The sequence below is a fragment of the Erpetoichthys calabaricus genome, chromosome 5, assembly GCF_900747795.2.
Source record: "Erpetoichthys calabaricus chromosome 5, fErpCal1.3, whole genome shotgun sequence".
Lineage (NCBI taxonomy): Eukaryota > Metazoa > Chordata > Cladistia > Polypteriformes > Polypteridae > Erpetoichthys > Erpetoichthys calabaricus.
Window position 1 is genome coordinate 147,789,189 of NC_041398.2, and position 26,199 is coordinate 147,815,387.

Genomic DNA, 26,199 nt, shown 5'->3' on the forward strand with positions numbered 1-26,199 from the left:
GGGGGAACCTACCCATAAAGTGCTTCAAAAACAAGCAATAAAAATTTAAAATCCATCCTATAGCTAAATGGGAGCCAGTGCAGAGGAACCAAGACAGGAAAAATATGGTCTCTTCGTCTGGTTTCAGTCAGATATCTAGGAACAGAATTTTGCACTAGTTTCAACTGAAAAAATGGCACATCATAAATGCTGTGATGGTGTGGGCTGGCCGCACTCAAGCCAAGTCTTTGTAGGATCTCCTCCAACCCACTACTGCCGATAACATACCGAAAAGATTAGCCTATCAAATGAGGACACACACATAGCAAGGGGTAGATGCAAAAGTGTATTAGTGCTTTTATTAAAACCAGTCCAAAAACAAATCAGTGTCCAAATAAATAGTAGCAGTTCTCCATCCATTACAAATAAATGAATAATCCATAAAAAGAAACCAGTGTTCAGTGAAGGTTAAAACAATCAGTAAATAATCCTTTTAAAAACAAAGTTAAAATCTCACAGGCAGGAAACCTGTCCTCTAAAATCAAGTCACTGGTGCTTTCCTTTGAAAAATGATGTGTTCTCGTCTTACCTCTGCTACAAACATTTGCAACAGAGGAGATGCCTATCTGACAGACACAGCCATTCATCTCCTACTGGTCCGGGTCCCTGCTGTCCCATGGCTCCTGGGAAGGCTCCCAATATGGACCTCAGCTTGTGAAGACTTGGGTCCCTGGGGCCTTCCTTGGCAGAAACAGGGCTCCCTGTGGAAGCCTCACCGACTCCTGCTGCCTTCCCAGACTTACATTGTCACTCCCCAGGTCACTTAGCTGGAGTAGCCTTCTCCAGTCCCTGAGAATCAGGCATGCGATCCCCAAGGGACTCTCCTTCCAGCTGCCTGCCTCCTCTCTCTCTCTTGCTCGCTCGTGCACCAGCTCTCTCCACCTCCTGCCTTCTCTCTCCTACCTTTAACCTCCCTTTGTTTTCTCTTTTCTTTCGTCTTTGTTTTTCTTTCTTGTTCTCCCTCTCTGCTCTGTGCAGGCTCCTCCTTTTTCTCTGCCACCTAATTCCATGCAGGTGTGAGGAGCTGCTCCCTCCATGGCCTCATTAAGGTGCCTGACTGATCTGCCCGCCTCCGTGTGTATGCAGTGCAGGCATCCAGTGCCCCAATTAACCACAGCGCGAAACACAATCACACAAACCTGGACCTGAGTGGAGGACTGCACCTTCTTGGGGCATAATAATTTATATAAAATTGTCCACTAATTACCTAGCCAGAGACTTGCTATTACCACATACTTCTCCAGTTAAGTCTCCAGTTACACAGGAAGGCTCCCATGTTTCAATCAACCCAGTGCAACTGGTGGCCCAGGTCTGTGGCGATGTCCCTACACTGCACTAAAACAAATTAAAAGCACTAAAACAACCTTTTCCAGAAAAAAACATAAGCCCCCTTTGTAAAATCACAACATTAAAATGTAAGGCACCTATCCGACTTGCTGATTCCTTCTTCTGGTCTTCTGTCCTCACCGCTTCGGCTCATCCCACCGCTGCCATCAAATGTGCCGGTGTGGGTCATCCCCCACACTACCAGGTCCTTCTGGGAGCCTCTCGAACCTGCTACCACCAATAGCATACCAGAAGAATGAGCCTAGCAAATGGGGACACACACATAGCAAGGGGTAGGTGCAAAAGTGGCATCAGTGTATTTAATAAAACCAATCCAAAAACAAATAAGTGTCCAAATAGTGTAGAGTTCCACCTATTATAAATAAATAAATAATCCATTAAAAGACACCAGTGTTTCAGTGGAGGTTAAAATAATCAATAAATAATCCTTTTAAAAATTAGGTTAAAATATCACAGGTAGGAAAACTGTCTGTGAAAATCAAGTTGTCAGTGCTTCCCTTTGAAAAATGATGTCTCCTCTGCTTACCTCTGCTACAAGGTCACCCATCCAACAGACACAGCCATCCAACTCCTACTGGTCCAGGTCCCTGCTGTCCCATGGCTCCCAGCACAGCTTCCAATCCGGACTTCAACTTGCGAAGACTCGGGTCCCTATAGCCATCTGTGGCCACGACAGGGTTCCCTGACCGAGCCTCCCTTTCTCTTCCTTTTCCTCTCTCTCTGCTCCATGCAGGCTCCATTTTTTTCTGTGACACCTACAATAATTGGGTGCATGTGCAAGGAGCCGCTCTCTCTCTGTGGTATCTCCGCATGTGTATGTGGCGCAGCCAGCCAGTTTCCCAATTAACTGTGGAGCGAAATGCACTCACGCACACCTGTACCTAACTGGAGTCTGCACCTTCTTGGGGCACAATTATTTATTTAAAATTGGCCACTAATTTCCTAGCTGCAGACACGCTATACCATAATGTCACCATATAGAGAGTTACCTTACTGTCAGTAGGGAAGGAGCTAGGGCTCCTGCAGAGGTTGGAAATACCAGCTAGATATGGCTAGGTTCATCTTTGTGCAAAGCACTGGCTCTGAAAATAAACTTTTCGATCAATATATCTGGAGTGGTATGAATCCGAGTGCTAAATCATTTCTAGATTTATGTGCTAGCAACGGATTGTCCATGACAAACACTATGTTCAAACAAAAAGCTACTCATAGGTGTACTTGGTATCAGTAATCAGAGTATTCTTGGGCAAGAGGTCAGTAATTATACTTGAAGTTATTTCATCTGATTTCAGGCCATATGATCTGGACACTCTGGTACACAGTGGTGCTAAGATGTCAGCTGAACACCACTTAGTGCTGAGTTGGCTTAGATTGATAAAACACAAGCTGAACAGATCTGTAAAACTGAAACGAGTACTGAGGATGTGCTGAAAATAACTTAGAGAGAGAGGGTTCTGTTTTTATGCATCATGGGAGATGTCAGAGATAGAGTCTGAACAAAACCTGCTTAAGGTCTCACTAGTGGAGGCAGTTTACTAGGAGTTCTGACCAATAGTTTGTTGCTACTTGTCACAGACCTGTAGATCAACACCAGAGGTAAGAGAAGCTCTCAAATTACAAAAAAAGAGGCATTTTTAGAAATGTTAGCGAAGAGTCTCCAGGTTTAACTAAGATATATTGTAATGGCAGAACAAAAAGGTGACAGCTGTAACAGGGGACAAATTGATGGCTCGTGTGTGACTGGAGTTTGGTGAGATTGTGAGAAATTGACTTTTGGACATCCTTTAAGAAGGTGCATCAAACCAGTTAACTAAGGAAGAGTAGGTGATGAGTTGCCCAGGTTTTTTTCAGCAAATGCGGGGAAATGTTGACCCCAACTGTGGGTGTCATCAAGAGATGGAAGAAGTAATTGAAAACTGGTAGATATAGAGGAAGCAGAGCCAGAAGCTTTGGTTGGGGTAGGGTCTATTTTTGAGGTAACTGCAGTGATCAAAATATGCCATAGTGGCAAGGCTTCAGACGTGGATAAGATCTGACTGGAAATTCTGAAAGCAATGGATATTCAGGAGTGATTTGGGTAATGTGTCTATTTAGTTTTGAAAGGAAGGTGGAGGCATATCCAGAAGTGAGAATACAAGTTCCATTTTCATTGTAGAACAGTGGATCAGCTCTTTACTTTTGCACAGATATTTGAAGGTCATGGGAAGTTTTGAATTCTATGTGCATGTGCTTACTGTACCTGAAAAAATCTTTTGACTATATAGTCTACAGTATCTTGTAATTTACACATGATTGATGAACAAGGATAATTATTTTAATTAATTTATCACTGGTGCTGCATGGTCATGCCATTTTCAACACTGCTGCCACAAAGATACAAAAGCCAGACCGGGTACTGCCTATATAGAGGCTTTCAATTAGTCAGTTTTCCTCTCACATTCAAAAGCAGTCTGCATTAGGTTGATTGACAACTGTGAACTGGCCCAACATGTGCAAGTGTGGATGATTGATACCTGGAATGTACAATTTCCGGTTCAGGATTTCTTTTTACTCTGCACTTAACACAGATTGAATTGCTTTGCCATGAATGCAAATGTGAAGTCTGAAAATGAATAAATAAATAAATATGGCTTGCCAAATCAAAATTAAACAAATCAGAAACAGAGCCTCAGAAAATGAAAATAAACATTGCAAACATTCTCAGGACCTAGCTGAATTTCAAGTAATGGTGTCTGTTACACACATCTGTAAAGTGATGAGGAACAAAGTCAAAGTTGAATTCTCTTTTATTGGTAGATTGTAAAATAGCATACATGACATTATGAAGGACAATGTCATTGCATTCTTTTATTAAATCTTACTTTTTCTTATTTTTAACTACTGCTTGAGGGAATTCTACACATTTACAATTTATGAATAAGAAATGTGATATATAAAAATAAAATGAACTGAATTTAATAAACTTCTCACTTTTGATTCAATACTGGTGTCTTATTTTTTGTGTTTTATTTGTGTAGTATGTCCTCTTGTTGCCTGCATTTTGTTTATAGTTATAAAGGTACTCATAAAATTGTGGACAGAATGAGGTGTTTGTATGTAGTCCCTAAAAGACCTTGAAATAAAACCAAAATAATAACACAAGGAAAGGAAAAGTAAAATAAGGAACAAGGTAGACTAACACAAAGTGTTTCCCCTGTCAACCTGGTAGACTGTCTAATACATGTGACTATATTTTTATAATAGTACAACCATCCTTTCTTAACCTTTCATACCTTTTATCACCATTTGCACTCTGTGTCTCTTTAGTTGAGCTCTTGACAACATCTGTACCCCCAGATCCAAGCTTACAAGACTAAGGACTTTTGGCTATGTTCCAGAAATAACTTCCTGGGTTAAGACCAGTTTCTGAAACCCTCCAGTTTTCTTTCCTCCAGCACTCTGTCTAGTGGTCCCAGCTGTCTCAGTAGATTATTGCTAGTCACATTGTAACGGCTGACCCCTTTATCCAGACCGGCAACTATGCAACCAAGACTAGTGACTTGGCTAAACTGAGGATTCTCAAGATAATAACAAGCCATACCCCTTACAAACAGTCTTTTTCCCCAAGCAACAAAATAATAGGCAATGCAAATCAGTGATGTAAAATTAAGTGCAGCTTTGAAAGTGAAATGAATAAATATACATTTATACAAGGATAGACAAATGCTGAATATTATATATATATATATATATATATACAATACCCCACTATCCCAAAAGTGGGTGTCAAAAAGAAGGGGGTCAATACAATACAATACACAGTACAGAACAAATCCTCAATACAGTATAAAAATAAAAATCTTATAGATAGATATATATATAGATTTGCTTCCTTTTTTTGATTATTGTGGCAACCTTTAAGGGAGCAAATGGTACTGGACTTTTTGTACCTCTTCCTTGGCTTGCACTACCTAGCCTTGACTGGGAAAAGGTTGACCCAGAAGTGCAATACATGATTAATTAAAAAAAAAAGATGTTTCTCATATTAACAAGAACAATGCCATGTAGCTTTCAGGCCGCTTTGCAAAATTGGAAAGTTCAGGTTGCATATACGCACATACACATCCAAGTTTAAACCTAAAATTCTTCGGGGCCAATAGATCTATCCCTTTTAGCCAGAAACATGCCACAAAAACAATTTCACATACCTTAAAAGGCAGTATTTTTCTAGATAATAATTAACATTTATAATATATGTTGGACACCTGAAAAAATACTTACAGTAAGAAGACAAAGTTGAGGGTTGTTAGAAACATTTTATAAATGAGCTAAAGTACTGATGGAAGCTTGTTCGTTTTTTGTACAACATCTGGTTAAACTATGCCCCATTGACCCTTAATGCAGAAACGCTGCTGTTTTCTCCCTCTCAGGTGTTCATAACACCTTTTTACACATGATATAAATTAATAACGCATGCAATCATCCTTGTTCCTTAGCAGAAAATCATTAAACATCAAAACCAATGTTATATACCTTATTAAGAAACCTGGTTCCTTCCAATTGTTGCAAGACTCTTTGTAAATTGAGCTTTTACACATTTTTAATGAATTATTTAAATTATTAAATGGTTGCTTAATAGTTTTATTTTTTTTGTATATTAAATTTTGGAATTTAAACAACAACTAGACTTCCAGCGTTGATGTTTTATTTGGAAGTAACAAATGTGTTAGATTGCTTTTTAGTACCTGTTTTAAACATCTGTTCCTACTTCATCCTTTCATTTGTGTGTACAAAAGATAATGAATAAAAAGGCATGGTAGTTTTTTGCTTACAGGTAGGTCTTTGCTTTTTCAAGAATAATTCCACTTTAAATGGAGATGTAAATTTATTAGACTTTAGCACACTTTAGGCCATTTCAAGAACAAATATTATTTACTACATACAGTATATAAATAATGGATGGACATGATATGGGATATCAACAACTTCTGTATGTGAAAAATGGTGAACTTCCACTTAAAGGACGTCAATATTCACATTTTTCATGAAACAAAGGGAGGAACAAACACTTTCGTGTTGAAGCTACTCAATTCACCTGAAGCTTTAAAACAGGAAATCTGTGTAAACCAACAGTGTTGCATTTTCCATTTTGGAAATATTTCATTTCGTCATGCTCTGATACTTTGAATTACCATCTTACACTCATTTCTTTCTCTCTCTTTCTTTTTACCACTTGTCTTTCTTGCTTTGTTTTCTCAGACTCCTTCATTGTTTTTCACTTTGTGATTAACAGTTCCTCCAAACAGCTCACATCTACTGGATGTAACAATGCTATTAAAGAAGTCTTGATGTAATTTCTAAAAACCAGAAGATGTTTCCATTGCTTTTCATTCATGCACTCATAACTTGATTACTCTCACATTTAGTTATGTAATCAATTTTTTATTAAGTCATTCAATGTTTCTTCAAATTGGTTGTCATTTCAAGGATGCATCTTCACACTTGTATTATGTTTCTCAGTGTGTTTTGTCCCTGTTATAATGAGCACTTGTGCATAATCAGTGAGAAGATCTGTGTATCTATTCAGGCATCCTTAATACTCTCAACTTAAATTTGCTAATGCCGCAGCTGTTTGCATTTTCATTTGTACAGGCGTTTATTTTTAGACATAATTATCCATTACTACAGTATGCAATTGTGCATAATCGTGCATAGTCATCTTTCTGTCTTGTAGACTGCATTTTACTGAAATTCTTTAGTGGTTTAAATGTATTTGATCCTGGACCTCTGCTACAAAACCTTCACTTGTCTTTTAGTTTCAGTAGAGGCTGTTATCAAGATAAATGATTTTCAGGTTCTTGGTTGCTAAATTGAATTGCTTTACAGGTCTTATGTTCAGCCATTCAAAATGTTCCTTTATAGAAGAAGCTTGTGCCTGATTTAATATTCTCAATTAAATGCATTGCTAATACACTAAGACAGGTTACATTTATTACTTAAAATAATACAATAAAACTAAAATACCTTTGGTTCGCAGGCTGTTTTATGCTAAAGTAGTTTGTATCTCAATAATGCACTATTTTTATAAATGTGATATCTTCATACAGTATATGCAACTCATCATTTAAAATTACCGATACAAACAGCCTCCAACCTACCAAAATACCATAAAAATTCCTTTGCAAAAAGTATATTAAGAAAGTGTAGTAATACCGTCTGACCGGTATTAATAAACAATACTGTTTTCTTATTATTTTTTTCATTCTTCCTTACAGCTTAATCAAGTATTTCATTACTAACCCATGTCTTTATTCTGTCAATCCAGAAATCTGAAACATGGTTTATTACCTGTCTCAGAAATGTAATCACTATGTAGGCAGTGTGGTAGCACTATGTTCTGCTGATGCCTTAGAGATGCAGAGTCCTGGGTTCAGACCCTGCCTTATTCACTGCCTGTGTGGAGTTGACATATTCACCCTATGTTTTGGCATTCTGGTTTACCTCATGCAGTCCAAAATATATTTGTGCTAGATTAATTTTAGACCAAATTGGCTCAGTATGAGTAAGTATGGTGTGCGAATATGGATACTCATTAAGTGACTAGATTTGGCTCCTGTCATGCCATTAGTACTGACAAGATTATCTCTGGTCCCCTGAAACGCTGAAGAGGGTTTAAAAATAAATGGATTAATGAGAATGATTATGATTTTCTAATCTTCCTAATATCATTTGTTCTTTTGCTTATTTTGCTTCTGTTGTTTATGTGAGCCCAGATCAGCCTATGGACAAAAGATGGGCACCAAAGATGAAGTTTAAATGATCAGCCCATGTATACTTATCTTTTGAATGGATTGATGAACAGCAGGGGAATTGTCTGTTCTCTTAGCAGTATTTAAATATGGCAAAAATTTTGTCTAGTTTTTAACCTATTTTCAGTATCCCTTCTGTCTCTCAGTGTTCTCCCAGAGATTGCATCATGGACCCATGAGCAGTGTTTGTGTGTGGGATGATGGGTGATTGATTTCTAATAGTTTCTGTCTTCTTCTAAAATATCTGTCATCCAGCCGTGAGGCCACTATGCATCATTTTGTCCTGCTTGTTGAACATTCAAGTATCCAATATACGTTGGTTTTCAATATCTACTGAAATGTCTGGGGTGTTACTGCCACAGAAACTGTCTTTGACAGATAACAGCTCACAGTTTGAGAAAACCCCAGGACTTTTCAGACCGCGCCGTGCTTACATAGATATATACTGTACACTCCAAGAACTGCTTTCTGAATGGTATTGGTCATTTTATAAAATCATCAATAGCACCAAAAAAATCACAATTAAATTAGTATGCATTTCCCATTATTCCAGATGCAATGGCCTTCATTCAGATTAATCTCTTTTACATTGGTTAATACAGTTTAGTAAATGAGACATTGTATTAATGAGAATATATAAATTGATCATAATTCAAATAAAAATCAGGCTGTAAACACATTTTTGGGCAACATTAACAACAGAAATTATTGTCATCATCAACACATTGTAATGCTCACCACTGACAGTGAAGAACAAAGTCAAAACTGAGGTTTTATAAGGATATCCATATGCTGAACTTAGACAACATAGCTGATTTTGGGTATCATTGTTAATTTTTTGCCACAGTGAATTGGCATTTAACAGATGGTTGTCAAAGACATGGGAGTTGAGATACTGAGGGTGGTGAACCCCTTGCTGGAGGATTTCAATTGTGTGTAGGCAGTTTACAATAAATGTCCCCAAACATATTTATATGGTGATGACCTGCGACCTGTAAAGGATTGATTACTGCCTTCCATCCAATGCTTTGAACTTGAATTGGGGCCAAGGTTTAGGAATATTATATAATCTTTTTCCAGGGTAGTTTGGTTTTGCATTTTATCATTTGCACATGACTTTTCCAGGTAAAAACTAAATTAAAGGATTATTGCATGGAGTTTGCATGTTCTCCCCGTGTCTGCGTGGGTTTCCTCCGGGTGCTCCAGTTTCCTCCCACAGTCCAAAGACATGCAGGTTAGCTGCATTGATGATCGTAAATTGTCCCTAGTGTGTGCTTGGTGTGTGGGTGTGTCCTGCAGTGAGCTGGCGCCCTGCTCGGGGATTTGTTCCTGTCTTATGCCCTGTGTTGGCTGGGATTGGCTCCAGCAGATCCCCATGATCCTGTAGTTAGGATATAGTGGGTTTGATAATGGATGGATGGATGATATTACTGTTCCTTCCTTAATTAGCATCATAGTACACTCCACTGCACAGAGAAAGAAACAGCGAAAATGAGGGATATGAACACAAACATAGCCTTGGAAAATGGCTGAGTGTACACCCCTAATATGGACAGAGACCTTCCTTTTGCATATGTTATAATTGCATATTGTCATGTAACGTACCCACTTTCAGCAAAAATTATCTTATGGCACCACTTACGGTTTGTCATGAGTGTGTTGCTTCTGGGATAGTCTGTGGTTTCTGTGACTATAACTAGAAAAAGCTGGTTTAGAAAATGCATACACCAATGAAGGAATATTAAATTGTTATGTACTTACATGATTTCTGTGTCTGGGAACTTAATTCATGGTTCAGCAAACCTTATTAATTACATTCCAAAATTGTAATTATATTTTGAAATAACATACTCTTTTCACTAATAAAAAGAGAAAATTTAATTTTCTCAGTATTGCATCATTTTTGTCTTTAAACATACATGATAGCTTACAAAGATATTGCTTGGCCTTAATTTGTATACTTTGATGCATACAGCTTTTCAATTTTAATGCAGTTTCATCAATTTAAAGGTCAATGAGATCTGATAATTTCCCCAGCAAGCATTAAGTTCAGAGTAACTAACCAAGCACAGGATGTCAATCCATTGCAGGGCTAGCTTTCACCGTTGCTTGGAAATAACCAAGCAACTTAATTTGGCAATTACTTTGTTTTAAATACTGCCTCTTCTAGTTTCAATGGCCTGCTTCAATGGCATAGCATATTTACCTTGAATGTATGCTCAAATGTACAATATCTGTGCAAATTTACTTTAGATGGCAGACCACTGTTGTTTCTTTATGGCTGGTATTAGTTTTAAAAAAAATATTTACAATAAAAGTATAGTATATTGTTACAAGCACTGTGTCATAAGGCAGAGACGGCACACTCATGATTCAATCCCCAACCCCTCCACCGAATTTATATATGTTTATTGTTTTGTTTCTAAACAAACTACTGTCCAATTAATGATCTCCTAAATAACTTCTCCACTGTTGGAGCCATTATCACATATCTAAAACAATAAACATTTTGAACCAAGGTCAGTCACTATGTTCTTAATTATCAGTTGCTACAATACAAGAGAACAGTGTTTTACTCATTTCTGTTCTCCTATAATCATAGGTTATGATTTTTATTCCAAAACGTTCAGGCACATGAAATTTAACACCTCATTGAACATTGGAAAAATTTTGACAAAAACAAACCATTTAACCCAACAAAACTTACTAATCCTGTCTACCTAATTTCTTTAAAATAACTAGAGGGCTTCGCTCGCCAACCCCCCTGCCTGCGCTACGTGCCAACAACTTTGCGTCTCAGCCGCATGTATATGTGGATTTCACTTTCACCAAACAACAATACTTTTAATTCTCGCGGATAGGCCTCTTCATTGGGAAGAAACACTACTTTTTTTCTAACGGCAACACGAATTAGATGATCTACAAGTCTCTGACTTAAAATTTAAAGCCAAACAATATCTACATACTTCTGTCATATCACCTATGCCCATATATTCAAAATCTTTTCGCTTTTACCTTTTCTTCAATATAACATTGCATTTTGATTCCGTGTTTGGAATTACATTGTGACAATGCAACGTATAACTGCCCGTGAGTGAATATCGTTTCTTTCTCACTACACAAACTGTTTCTGACAATAGCATTCGCACAAATGAGAAATGATATGAAACGTGTGCGTGGTTGTAAATGTTTTAAATGTGGGCAGGACTTTTCCAAAACTATTTGCATAAAGTCTTGTCTCGCGGAGCTTGAAATTTTCTCTCGTGGGATTTCACTTTCACCGAACAACAGATCTTTTAATTCTCGCGGATACGCTCGTCATTGTGAAGAAACACTACTTTTCCCTGATGGCAACATGAATTAGATGATCTACAAGTCTCCGACTTAAAGTTTAAATCCGAACGATATATTTGATCTCTTTTCACTGTTCCGTTATTTCACTGAGTAATAATTTCTGTTTGTTTGTGCTAGTGCAATCTTTACTATAAGGGGAGAGAATTAACAGATATGATGGAGAGAAGGAAGGCTGATATATTGTGCATGCAAGAGACTAAATGGAAGGGGAATAAGACCAGGTGGATTGGAGGTGGATTCAAATTGTTCTATCATGGTGTGGATGGGAGGAGAAATGGGGTAGGAGTTATTCTGAAGGAACAGTATGTCAAGAGTGTTATGGAGGTGAAAAGAGTGTCAGGCAGAGTAATGATTATGAAGCTGGAAATTGGAGGTGTGATGATGAATGTTGTTAGTGCATATGCACCGCAAGTTGGGTGTGCAATGGTGAGAAAGAAGATTTTTAGAGTGAGTTGGATGAAGTGATGAACAATATACCCAAGGGACAGAAAGTGGTGATTGGAGCGGATTTCAATGGGCATGTTTGTGAAGGGAAGAGTGGAGACGAGGAGGTGATGGGCAGGTATGGTGTCAAGGAGAGGAATGAAGAAGGTCAGAGGATAGTGGATTTTGCCAAAAGGATGGACATGGCTGTGGTGAAAACGTATTTTAAGAAGAGGGAGGAACATAGGGTTATGTACAAGAGTGGAGGAAGATGCACACAGGTAGATTACATCCTATGCAGAAGAGTTGATCTGAAGGAGATTGAAGATTGCAAAGTGGTGGCAGGGGAAAGTGTAGTTAAGCAGCATAGGATGGTGGACTGTAGGAGGACGTTGGAGATCAAGAAGAGGAAGAAAGTGAGGACAGAGCCAAGGATCAAATGGTGGAAGTTGAAAAAGGAAGACTGCAAGGTTGAGTTCAGGGAGGAGGTGAGACAGGCACTGGGTGGCAGTGAAGAGTTACCAGACAGCTGGGAAACTACAGCAGATGTAGTAAGGGTGACAGCAAGAAGGGTGCTTGGCGTGACATCTGGAAAGAGGAAGGAGGAAAAGGAAACCTGGTGGTGGAATGAGGAAATACAGGAGAGTATACAGAGGAAGAGGATGGCAAAGAAGAAGTGGGATAGTCAGAGAGATGCAGAAAGTAGACAAGAGTACAAGGAGATAAAGCACAAGGGGAAGAGAGAGGTGGAGAAGGCTAAAGAAAAGGCGTATGATGAGTTGTATGAGAGTTTGGACACTAAGGAGGGAGAAAAGGACCTGTACTGATTGGCTAGACAGAGGGACCGAGCTGGGAAAGATGTGCAGCAGGTTAGGGTGATAAAGGAAAAAGATGGAAATGTACTCACAAGCGAGGAGAGTGTGTTGAGCAGATGGAAAGAGTATTTGAGAGGCTGATGAATGAAGAGAACGAGAGAGAGAAGCAGTTGGATGATGTGGAGATAGTGAATCAGGAAGTGCAATGGATTAGCAAGGAGGAAGTAAGGACAGCTATGAAGAGGTTGAAAAATGGAAAGGCCGTTTGTCCAGATGACATACCTATGGAAGCATGGAGGTGTTTAGGAGAGATGGCAGTGGAGTTTTTAACCAGATTGTTTAATGGAATCTTGGAAAGTGAGAGGATGCCTGAGGAGTGAAGAAGAAGTGTACTGGTACTGATATTTAAGAATAACGGGGATGTGCAGGACTGCAGTAACTACAGGGGAATAAAATTGATGAGCCACAGTATTAAGTTATGGGAAAGAGTAGTGGAAGCTATGTTAAGAAGTGAGGTGATGATTAGTGAGCAACAGTATGGTTTCATGCCAGAAAGAGCACAACAGATGCAATGTTTGATCTGAGGATGCTGATGGAGAAGTCTAAAGAAGGCCAGAAGGAGTTGCGTTGCGTAATTGTGAACCTGGAGAAAGCATATGACAGGGTGCCTCGAGAGGAGCTGTAGTATTGTATGAGGAAGTTGGGAGTGGCAGAGAAGTACGTAAGAGTTGTACATGATATGTATCAGGGAAGTGTGACAGTGGTGAGGTCTGAGGTAGGAGTGACAGATACATTCAAGTTGGAGGTGGAATTACTTCAGGGATCGGCTCTGAGCCAATTCTTATTTGAAATGGTGATGGACAGGTTGACAGACAAGATTAGACAGGAGTCCCCGTGGACTATGATGTTTGCTGATGACATTGTGATCTGTAGCGATAGTAGGGAGCAGGTTGAGGAGACCCTGGAGACGTGGAGATATGCTCTAGAGACGGAAGGAATGAAGGTCAGTAGGAACAAGACAGAATACATGTGTGTGAATGAGAGGAAGGTCAGTGGAATGGTGATGGTGCAGGGAGTAGAGTTGACGAAGGTGGATGAGTTTAAATACTTGGGATCAACAGTACAGAATAATGGGGGTTGTGGAAGAGAGGTGAAAAAGAGAGTGCAGGCAGGGTGGAATGGGTGGAGAAGAGTGTGAGGATTAATTTGTGACAGACAGGTATCAGCAAGAGTGAAAGGGAAGGTCTACAGGACGGTAGTGAGACCAGCTATGTTATATGGGTTGGAGACGGTGGCACTGACCAGAAAGCAGGAGACACAGCTAGAGGTGACAGAGTTAAAGATGCTAAGATTTGCATTGGGTGTGACGAGGATGGATAGGATTAGAAATGAGGACATTAGAGGGTCAGCTCAAGTTGGACGGTTGGGAGACAAAGTCAGAGAGGCTAGATTGTGCTGGTTTGGACATGTGCAGAGGAGAGATGCTGAGTATATTGGCAGGAGGATGCTAAGGATAGAGCTGCCAGGGAAGAGGAAAAGAGGAAGGCCTAAGAGAAGGTTTATGGATATGGTGAGAGATGACACGCAGGTGATGGGTGTAACAGAACAAGATGCAGAGGACAGAAAGATATGGAAGAAAATGATCTGCTGTGGCAACCCCTAACGGGAGCAGCCGAAAGAAGAAGAAGAATTTTCGTACTTTCATTATCTCTAGCCTGCTCTGCATGTGTATTGCGCCAACATTTTTGAATTCTTTACGACGTTCTACTTTGTCATCTACTCTTTGTCTTTTATTTCCGGGCCTGGGCGTGGTTAAATCTCTTGGCGCAAAGTCTAGTCTCACGGGACGTGAAAGTGTCCCTCTGAGAAAGTCACATCTTGTCCAAAGATTTTTTTTATTATAATAGAGAGACATCAAGTAGAGATTTAAAAGTTCCTAAACTCCTGCTCTCTACCACACTACTTTAATTTTTCCTCATAGCTCATACCCCTCAGTCCTAGCCTATCACTATTCACTAGACTTTATCTAGCACTGCAACATTTTTTCTTTTTTTTTAGCCCAGAGAACAAAACTGTACATAGTACTCTAGATGAGGCCTCACTGGTGCATTATAAAGCTTAAGCATTACCTCATTTGTGTTATCTTCTAAACATTGTGCTAAACAACCTAACATTCTGTTAGCCTTCTTAATGGCTTCTGTACACTGTATGGATAGTGACAACTCCACTATCACGTTTGAGTCCTTCTCATTAGAGATTCTTTCAGATTTCATTGAGAAGTAGTTGCCCATATAATAGTTAAATTCATATTGTAGCAACCCCACTGTAACAGGTTAAAAAGGAAGACACAGCAGGGCAAGATGTATTTGCAGAATAGTTTACTTGGAACAGTCAAAAAAAAGAGAATACAAAAATGTAAAAAAAACAAATGAACTTGAATTTGAACTATTTAAAATCACCTATGAACATCCTATTGTTATGGCCATCAAAGGAAACTTTAACATATCCCACCTCAAGTCCTAAGCTCATCCCTCATCTGTCTAACCCACACGTTCTTTTTGTCCCTCGAACCATTCCCAGCCCCTCCATTCAAGGTACCATTGCTTTTCTTCCTTTTTACTGTTGTCACACACGTGTGAATAGGAGTCAACTAAAGGGCTTGAGTAATGGCAATTCCACATCCAACCAGGGGGCGGCGGGGTACACTAATTGTCTCTCTTGATCACTTGCAGACCATTCTCGGTGAACAACTCTGTATTCATCAAATTACCTTTTTGCTGCCAAAGGAAATTATATGGGTGACTGCCCCAGTTGTTCTTATCACAGTGGCGTAGTCGGCAGGATGAAGAAAACCCAGAAGAAAATGGGACCGGACCTGAATTATAACCAGGTGGGAGAGTACTGGGGTCGAGTTTCCGAGTGGAGAGTTCGGAAAGACCTGGTTCAGGCTCCGCTCCCTATATACTTGTCCAGGCTAGTAAAATTACAAAGGGAGATTGTGCAGGAGACACAAAGATGTGGGCTGGTCTCTGTGGGGTAAGCGACAGGGACTTATTATGCCCTCTTGGAGGAGAGAGCTGTCCTCCCCACTGGGACCGAGGTCCCAGAGAAATGTGGCACATCCCCAGACCAGCAGGTGAATTATTTACAAGCGTGGCAATTAGTTCCCGAGAGGTCGACCCAGGAGCAGGATTCTGCTCTCTGGGAACAGGTGGCAGCATGGCTAAGGCCCTTTGATTGCTCCACCTTTCAGATAGTACAGAAAGTTGCCTGTTTTTTATTGATGTCCAACTTTCTCAACCAATTCGCCCAGCCGGTCTGGGGAGACTTCCATGATATGGTCAAGCTAGTTAAGCTCATAGAAACATCCAAGACAGCCTCGCAATCTGGGAGAGCAGAATGGTCCTTTAGCGGACACTATAGGGACTACGTCCCACCCAATCTGCCTCCCCTATACGAATCTGAGCCTGGATCACATTCCCTGAAACCACAGGTGCGTAATTCACTCGGGGATAAGGTGGGATGTAAGTGGAGAAAGAGGGAAGGGTTGCTTGCACTTTCAAACCCCCTGTCGGTATCACATATGGGAGTAGTTATAGTAAATGGGTTTAAAGTGAAAGCCCTCTTCGATTATGGCAGCAACATTTCTATTGTTGACTGCCAATATGTACTCCCGCGAGAATGGTTAAAGATAAAGATCAGTATAACTTGCATTCATGGAGAAATCTGACATTATAAAACCACCCTATGTTTCATTAGCCACAGAGGATAACTGAAAAAGTTCCATGTAGTGGTCCTCCCGAATCCACCTTTCGCTGTGATTATAGGGTGGGACTGGTGTATTACTAAAAATGGTGTAGTACTTAATACTCCCAAACCTAATTTAGGTGTAGTAATAGATGGAGATGACCCATCTGAGGTTGACTCCACGCCATGTACTCAGCCGGCAAAGAGAGGTACGCGAAACCAAGAGGCAGAAGGGGAGATTCTAGGACAGTCGCAGGTCATTACCTCATCAACTGGTGCCTCGACGAGTCGGGATGAATCCCTGCCCCTTGAGGTCAGACCGGACCCTCTCTCTGAAATACACTTTCAATTTAGAGATGCCAGCTTCATTTAAGAGGGAGCAATGAAATGACAACTCCCTAAAATTTACTAAGAATGCAGTAGTCCTCGTCAATGGCCAACACACTCATCAGTCCATGCTACAGGGACCTCACTTTGTAATAGAGAATGATCTATTATATCAGGTTGCGGAACATGAGGGGGAGGTACAGAAGCTTTAGAGCATATCAAGCTCTAATTTTATTAGCCGGGAATTAATGAGGAGGTTTGTCGCTTTTGTATTTCTTGCCCGGAATGTCAATTGCGACAAATTCCTCCTCTTGTTCTCCTTCCCTTGATTGCTGTCCCTTTTGAACGAATTGGAGTCGATATAGTAGGACCCCTAGAGCCCTCAGCCTGAGGACATAAATATATTTTAGTCCTTGTGGATTATGCGATCCGATACCCAGAAGCTGTTCCTTTACGCTCAACTAACATCTAAGGCTATCGCATGGGAACTAGTAGGAGTCTTAGCGCGAGATGGCATCCCAAAAGAAGTCCTTACAGACCAAGGGACGCCATTTACCTCTGAGGCTTTCAGAGAAACGGCCAAGATACTTAAAATCAAGCACTTAAAGACTGCGGCGTATCATTCTCAAACCGACGCTCTAGTCAAGAGGTTCAATCAGACTCTCAAACAGATGCTTCACAAGGTGGTCAGTGGGGATGGGAGGAATTGGGATAAGCTCCTCCCCCTCATTCTCTTTGCCTATCTGGAAGTTCCTCAAGCCTATACGGGGTTTTCAACTTTTGAATTATTATATAGATGACAACCCTGGGGGATATTGGATATTTTAAAAGAAGGCTGGGAAGGAGAGGCTCTTCCCTCTACAATATATTGGAGTACTAGCAAAATACCCGCGCTTCGCAGCGGAGAAGTAGTGTGTTAAAGAGGTTATGTAAACATATATATACATATACATATATATACATATCTACATATACACATATCTACATATACATATATATACATATACACATCCATATATATATATATATATATATATATAAATATATATATATATACTGTATATTGTGATGGACGACCGGCTATGGACTCTGGTCGCCACCCCCAGGCCGCTAGGAGGAGCCCTCCGGACAGCATATTCGTGCCCCGAGTTCCAGCAGGGCCTCATGGACTTTGTAGTGTTGTGACACAGCCCTGCTGGATACCTTGGGGGCCGCCAGGAGTCGCTGTAGGGGGGCTAGTGGGATCTTGCGTGCCCTATAACCTGGGAGTGCGTCTCAGTCACGTGACTGGAGGAAGCGACGTGCTCCCGGGATGAAGAAGAGGACTGTTTGCCCTGACCCGGAAGGAAATGGACTTGTGGGTTGTGCTTGGAACCACTTCCGGGTCAGGAGCTATAAAAGGACTAAGGAAAGCCCAGTACACTGAGCTGAGCTGGGAGGAAGGGTGGCAAAGTGTCTGGGCAAGGAGGATTGGTTTATTGAGAAGTATTGTGTTTATGAGTGTGGTGTGGAGAGTGCTTTGTGCATGGTATTTTTATAAAATAAAGAATATTTATACTTTCACCTGGTCATCAGAGTGGTACCTGAGGGTTCAAGAGGTGGACAAAGCCTCTATCTGTCACAATTGGCGTAGTCTCGGCAGGATTCTCTGGCCGTCGGGTTTGGCAGAGGACCTGGATTTAACTCTTTTAGGGCGGATGTCGACTTTTGTCGACAGGAGGGGTTGAAGGCGAATGTCGACAAAAGTCGACATCCAGGGATAGGGGGCGACAATCAGCTGTTAATGGCGACAAATCTCACTGTCACGTCACAGGCATTCCCTCTGTGCTTGGAGGAATGCTAGACTCGTTGACTCGGCAAATAAACATTGCGTGTGCGTGAGTTGCGAAATGTAAACAGGCAAGATGGCACCGACATGTGAAAAGGCAGCGAAGCAAGTGCAGAAAAGAAAACACTCGCATTATGCGCATTTGCGCATTATCGCAGAGTCGGACTCTTGATATTTCAGAATCGGACTTTATTGGCAGTGATCAGGAGATCGAGCAAGAGAGATAGAAGCAGGCATCACCTGATCAGACACCAGCCGATGTCGCGCCAGCGGATCTGCTGCCAGTTGCGTGCCGTCGCGCATCCAATGCATCTACGGCAAGGTTCGCATGGGATAAATACACAGACATTGATCCGTTGAGAGCCGATCTGGCTACCGGAGTTTATAAGACGGCATGGCTTGCTGTTGGACACGACAGATCACCAGCTGCTGTACTTCAGGCTGCTCTCTCCTGATGCTGCTTTTCAGCTACTGTCAGACGAGACAAACAGGTAGGCAGAGATTTTTTTTGAATCGCGGGCTGCGTTTGCATCGCATTCTCGTTTTTCAAAGTGGAAACCCACAACGAAAGACGAGATGAAGCGCGCTGTGGCATTACAAATAGAGATGGGACAGAATTGGTGATATAACTTCAGGGAGCATTGGTCCAAACGTGTTTTGTCCCCTGGTGGCTTAGGTACGTGCTGCTGCAAAGTTTTATTCACTTCTGTAATAAACAGTAGCAAATCCCATGGGGTGAGCCAGGCTATAATGCCATACATAAAGTTCATAAAGTTTCAGAAGATGAAAAGAGGTGACAATACGGTTTTCATGCAGGCAGAAAACTTGGTGGCAGTGGCATGGCATGATGGCAAATGGGTGACTTGTCTCTCTACAGTACACACTAACAATATATGTTAGAAAGTGCAGCAACAGACAATTGAAAAATAGGCACCAAAGCAACACATATTGTAAGGAGTGCAATGTGGCAATGACTGAAATTGGCTGCTTTGAGCGAGATCAGACTTTGCTGTGTAAAATGTATGTGATATGTATGTGAAATCATAGAGTATGCAGGCTCATACAACATGCAAGACAGTAACATTTGTCAAAAGTAAATATTTTTTGTTGATTTGATATGTTAAACAATTGCTTTGTGTTCTTTTTTAAAAAATGTTAGTTTTTGGAAAAATATTCAGCCCTGGGAGAAAAGAAACAAAAAAAAAATTAGCCCTAAAAGAGTTAAATAAATTTTACTGTGGACAGAACCCTAAGAAGGTCCCTCTTGAAACCGCGGAGGTGAAAATCCCACCCGCGACCAAGAGCGCTGCAGCTGTGAACTGTCCTTTACAGCAGACCATAATGGGGAAGAAATCTGGAAAAAAGAAGGGCAGTCCCGACTTGGTGAAGACCATGACGGACGCCGAATTAACCTGGACTTACCTGACTGGGTGTGAGGAGGACCGAGAGCCGATAAAGGCTGAACAAGCCCGAAGGGCGCAACAGCAGGGTTGCTGTCAGCCGTCGGCCGCACCGAAATCCTTACACGGATTAGAGACATCGCTACCACGGTTGGAGGTATGTACTGGGAAAACGCCCAAAGTTTCGGGTACTTTTTACTCATGTTTTACAGAGGCATGCCTCCATAAAGCAGACGGTACGTCAGATGCCTTCCTCATACCTTGGCAAGATGGCCGCGTTACCCAGAAGGCAGGCCAGGCTAGGAGTCGTCCATCTACAAGCCCATTCGAGGACGATGTCCACGTGACCTCGTGCGACGGCGACCAGGAAGAAGGTCAGTTTAGAGCCGTCGGTGAGGTAAATAATTCCCCAACGCGTCTGCGCTCCCTGAAGGGGAAGGGGGCAGCGAGCGAAGCAGCGCCAACTTTATATAAAGAGAAAGAGGGGCGGGATGTGACTGAAGGATCTACCATTAATGGAAAGAAGGCAGACCTCAGTCGGCTTGTTGCAGCCACCCGTCCCTCAGAAGACTCCAATTCCCAAGAGTCTTTGCGTGACACTGAGCACATGCCGACAACGGACGTGCCCATTGGCTCGCGGCCGGTAGCAGCGCCCAGGCCGTCTAAAATGCGGGACTCAAATCCCCAGGAGCCTTCCCGAAGCCCAGCAGAGCACGTGCCAGGAGCGGACGTGCTCATTGGTTCCCGGTCGGCAGGTGATCATAACAAGGAAGTAGCCTTGCCGCCGGCCGAGACAAATAACTTTATAAACTTATGGGAGCTCGACAAATATCTCGAGCCCCTAAATGCTTTCTTCCAGGGATTACAAGAGTTGAGGAAGTGTGTGGAGGAGCTGGGAGTTACAGCGGAAGCACCGTTGAAGGGACTGCAGGAGTACCTTCGGCGGTTAGGCCGTGAAGCCCCGGCCTCGATTAATGCGGAGGTGCAGGTAGGTGCCCTCTGTACCGTATATAATAAGGGGACACAGTGTGAACCGGCACCGCGTTTAAAAAGTAGCGGTTGCCAAAGCGCTGTGAACCCGACATTGGAGTGTGGCACAATGACGGAGTGGTCGGGCAATTGTCCGATAGAACCGGAGCGGCGGTATCAGACGCCGCTCTGGACCAATGTGGACCTTAAGAGCCCGACCCGCATGAAGAGGGGGTTGTCGCTTGTTACTGAAGGGGCAGGGGAAGTACCGATCACCCCGGTGCAGCTGAATAGTGCTGTTACCCGGAGCGATACGGTACTAATGACGCCGCCTCCGAGTTTGCATAGGACAACGGGTGTGCAAACAGCAAAGAGGCTCTCTCTTTTCCATAGACAGCCTCATACTGTGCACAAGCCCCAGAGAAAGCAGGAGATCCCCGAATTAAAATGAGGGTCTCCTGACAGATTAAAGAAAAGGGCAGAGAGCAGCAAAGCGGCCGTTAAACCCTCCTTGGCGGAGGACAGGGTGGAGCTGACGGAATTCCCGAGATGTTTCCGGTCCCGGGAAGAGAAGCCAACAGGAGGACGTCGGCGGTGCTACAACTGCCGGCAACCGGGCCACGTGTGGCATAGTTGTCCCCGGAGGACAGGGGAGCGGTGGGATAGCAGATACACCGTTCCCCCAAGGTTCGCTGGGGGATCTAGACAGCGGAACCACGGCCCGGATCTTGCGTCCTCCTGGAGGAGGACGTCCCTCGCGGGAATCAACGCTCCGCCCCACTGGTCGTCGCTAAGGGGGAGGGACTGTGATGGACGACCGGCTATGGACTCCGGTTGCCACCCCCAGGCCGCTAGGAGGAGCCCTCCGGACAGCATATTCGTGCCCCGAGTTCCAGCAGGGCCTCATGGACTTTGTAGTGTTGTGACACAGCCCTGCTGGATACCTTGGGGGCCGCCAGGAGTCGCTGTAGGGGGGCTAGTGGGATCTTGCGTGCCCTATAACCCGGGAGTGCGTCTCAGTCACGTGACTGGAGGAAGCGATGTGCTCCCGGGATGAAGAAGAGGACTGTTTGCCCTGACCCGGAAGGAAATGGACTTGTGGGTTGTGCTTGGAACCACTTCCGGGTCAGGAGCTATAAAAGGACTAAGGAAAGCCCAGTACACTGAGCTGAGCTGGGAGGAAGGGTGGCAAAGTGTCTGGGCAAGGAGGATTGGTTTATTGAGAAGTATTGTGTTTATGAGTGTGGTGTGGAGAGTGCTTTGTGCACGGTATTTTTATAAAATAAAGAATATTTATACTTTCACCTGGTCATCAGAGTGGTACCTGAGGGTTCAAGAGGTGGACAAAGCCTCTATCTGTCACAATATATATACACACATATCAACATATATATACACATACATATACACACATACATACACACACACATACACATATATACATATACACATACATACATAGTGCGTTGTAACACGGGCTGTGATTGTTACATGGGAGGGAGACGACAAATCACAGCTTCCCGCTTTCTAATCGGGCCTGTGATTGGTGCTTTGACGGATGCCCAGATCCCACAGTATCTCCCCTTAGGAGAGGCATTAGGCAAGTGTAATTGAATAGCGGTGCTGCAAGTTTAGCTTTACACCTGTTTTTAAGGCTTATTGACTGAAAGGGGCTTGAAAAAACTTAGGGCTTTGCTACAGGATACACCCTCCACAAGTTAAGGAAGTAAAAATAAAGGTATATATTTCTGTTTTATTTAAACCTTTTAAGTTTGTATGCGGGCGGTATGGTGGCGCAGTGAAAGGTGCCAGTTAGGAGACCCAGGTTCGCTTCCCTGCGTGGAGTTTGAATGTTCTCCCTGTGTCTGTCTGGGTTTCCTCCGGGTACTCCGGTTTCCTCCCACAGTCCAAAGACATGCAGGTTAGGTGCATTGGCGATTCTAAATTGTCTGTGGTGTGTGGGTGTGTGTGGGTGTGTGCGCCCTGCGGTGGGCTGGCACCTTGCCCGGGGTTTGTTTCCTGCCTTGTGCCCTGTTTTGGCAGGGATTGGCTCCTGTATTTAGGATATAGCGGGATGGATAATGGATGGATGGACATTTGTATGCATAGCCCCATTTGCCCGTTTTCATTTTTTTTCTTTCTTCAGTAATATTTCAGCAAACCCGGAGCTTGTCAGTTCAAATCCTGGTACTGACATCACTGTGTGACCCTGAGGAAGTCACTTCACCTGCCTGTGCTGCAAAAAACAAAAGTAATGTAACAAATTGTACCTCAGATGTTGCAAGTTGCTGGAATAAAGGCATAAGTCAAATAGATAAATATGTATTATACACATAGGAACTATTCATTTATTTTCAGTTAAGTCATCTGCAGCAAACCTTTAAAAATGAGGGTTTCTCCTTTTTAGATAGTGCAAACTGTTTCTTCTTCATTGAGGTTTTCTCTTGGAGAGCTTTTTTCATTTCATTGAAAATTAAAGCAGCAGCTGCCAAAATATGTAGCTTTCTTATTAATTTTTCAACATTGTGTAAAATAACTTTATAAAGTAACATAAAAGGTTTAAATACTGGTTATCCTTTTACACTAAAATATTACTAAAGAGATACAAAAAAAGTAAAATGCATATGTTGTTTTTCTTTAAGGAGATTAAATATTACTGAAGAAAGAAAAAAAAAAAATAAAACAGCCAAATGGGGCTATGCATACGAACTTAAAAGGTTTAAATAAAACAGAAATATATACCTTTATTTTTACTTCCTTAACTTGTGGAGGGTGTATCCTGTAGCAAAGCCCTAACTTTTTTCGTGAAAGCCTGTTTCAGTCAATAAGTCTTAAAAACAGGTGTACAGATATTGACAATAAGCTACGCAAACCTACCAAGACATGGAATCATTTAAATCAAGGCGCGAATCGACAAACACCATCCCATACTATTAGTTAACGGTTAACACATTTCTATATGTATTGTAAGCATACAATACAACTGATAATATGTTGTGCTTATTTATCTGGTGTACCGACATTTTTGCGTGTTTAACGGCTGAAATCCAACGTGGTTTGTGCCCTTCAGAATGAAAACAGTTTACATTTACCTTTTTAATAAAAGGCAAGCTTTTAAGCCTGAGAAATCGCCCCGTAAATGCACACGTTTAATTGCACATGTGTTAATACTGGTTATCCTTTTAGACTAAAATATTACTAAAGAGATACAAAAAAAGTAAAATGCATATGTTGTTTTTCTTTAAGGAGATTAAATATTACTGAAGAAAGAAAAAAAAAAAACTGAAACAGCCAAATGGGGCTATGCATACGAACTTAAAATCTTAAAAAGTTTAAAAAAAACAGAAATATATACCTTTATTTTTACTTCCTTAACTTGTGGAGGGTGTATCCTGTAGCAAAGCCCTAACTTTTTTCGTGAAAGCCCGTTTCAGTCAATAAGTCTTAAAAAGAGGTGTAAAGATATTGACAATAACCTACGCAAACCCACCAAGACATGCAATCGTTTAAATCAAGGCACGAGTCGAAAAACACCATCCCATACTATTAGTTAATGATTAATACATTTCTATATGTATTGTATGCATACAACTGATAATATGTTGCGCTTATTTATCTGGTGTACCGACATTTTTGCGCGTTTAACGGCTGAAATCTAACGTGGTTTGTGCCCTTCAGAATAAAAACAGTTTGCATTTACCTTTTTAATAAAAGGCGAGCTTTTAAGCCTGAGAAATCACCCCGTACATGCACACGTTTAATTGCACATGTGTTAATATGTATGCTTACACAGTATTAAAAGACACTCAACAATTAACGTCATTTACCTTCGTTCCCACGTTTGAGTCGTGCTGTAAATCTCGTCTTTGTTTTCAGTTCACGTGATTACGTAGGAGGCCTGATGATGCGATACGTGACTCCCCCTCCTCCATTACAGTATATGGACAAAAAAGAGGTTCCAGTTATGACCATTATGCGTAGAATTTCAAAATGAAACCTGCCTAACTTTTGTAAGTAAGCTGTAAGGAATGAGCCTGCCAAATTTCAGCCTTCCACCTACACGGGAAGTTGGACAATTAGTGATGAGTGAGTGAGTCAGTCAGTCAGTCAGTCAGTCAGTCAGTGAGTGAGTCAGTGAGGGCTTTGCCTTTTATTAGTATAGATATAACTGTAGAAAAAAAATCAGTTTATGGTACAACGCTTTTAAGTCACTGAATGCAGTCTCCGTCATCTCAGTCCATACCACAATATTAGGGGCCCTCTTCTTTGTCAAATCACTCAAGGGCGCCACTCTCTCTGAAAACTGAGGTACGAACTGGAGGTAGGACCCGGCTAATCCGAGAAAGGCTTGGACCTGCCGTTTGGTTCGTGAATGGGGCCATTTAAAAATGGTGTCTATTTTTGACCACTGTGGCTTTATGGTACCCCGGCCCACGTTAAATATATCGCGTCATCACGCCTCCCATGTAAGCACGTGAACTGACCCGCTGCCGTTTGCAATGCCATATTCACGAGATACAAGTTTAATGACAAGACACGAGGTATAAACGACAGTTTGGATAATTTTGTGACAGAGTTAAAATTGCTGTGGCCAGAAACTTTTAACTGCCGGGTCTTAGCTAACATTAAATAAACCCGTGGACATCACAACATCACACAAGACAGCGGCTCACGTGAACTGACTCAACGCAGCAGAAGTGATCACTTCGATGAATCAAACCTATTCAAAAAACACATTTCACAATCGATAAGGTACGAAAACAATATGAAACCGATTGTGGATTTCCATACAGCCACTGAAACTTTGTGACGGCACGAGACTTCAGGTCATGTGTCTCCAAAAGAACCTCATTCAGGCAACTATTTTTACTGGCGGTGGCTCAGGGGAGAGAGTTTTTATTCCTCACATCCCCGTTATACCCTCTGATCTCCCATTTCAATTCAAACGCCTCCAATTTCCACTAAGGCTCAGCTTAGCAATGACAATTAATAAGTCTCAGGGACAGACCCTACAAATGGTTGGCATTGATTTGAGGCAGGACTGCTTTTCACATGGCCAATTGTACGTTGCATGCTCAACAGTAAGCTCAGCACACAGCTTCATCATATTACAACCAGAGGGGAGAACTGACAACGTACTATACAAATAGATCCATAACAAA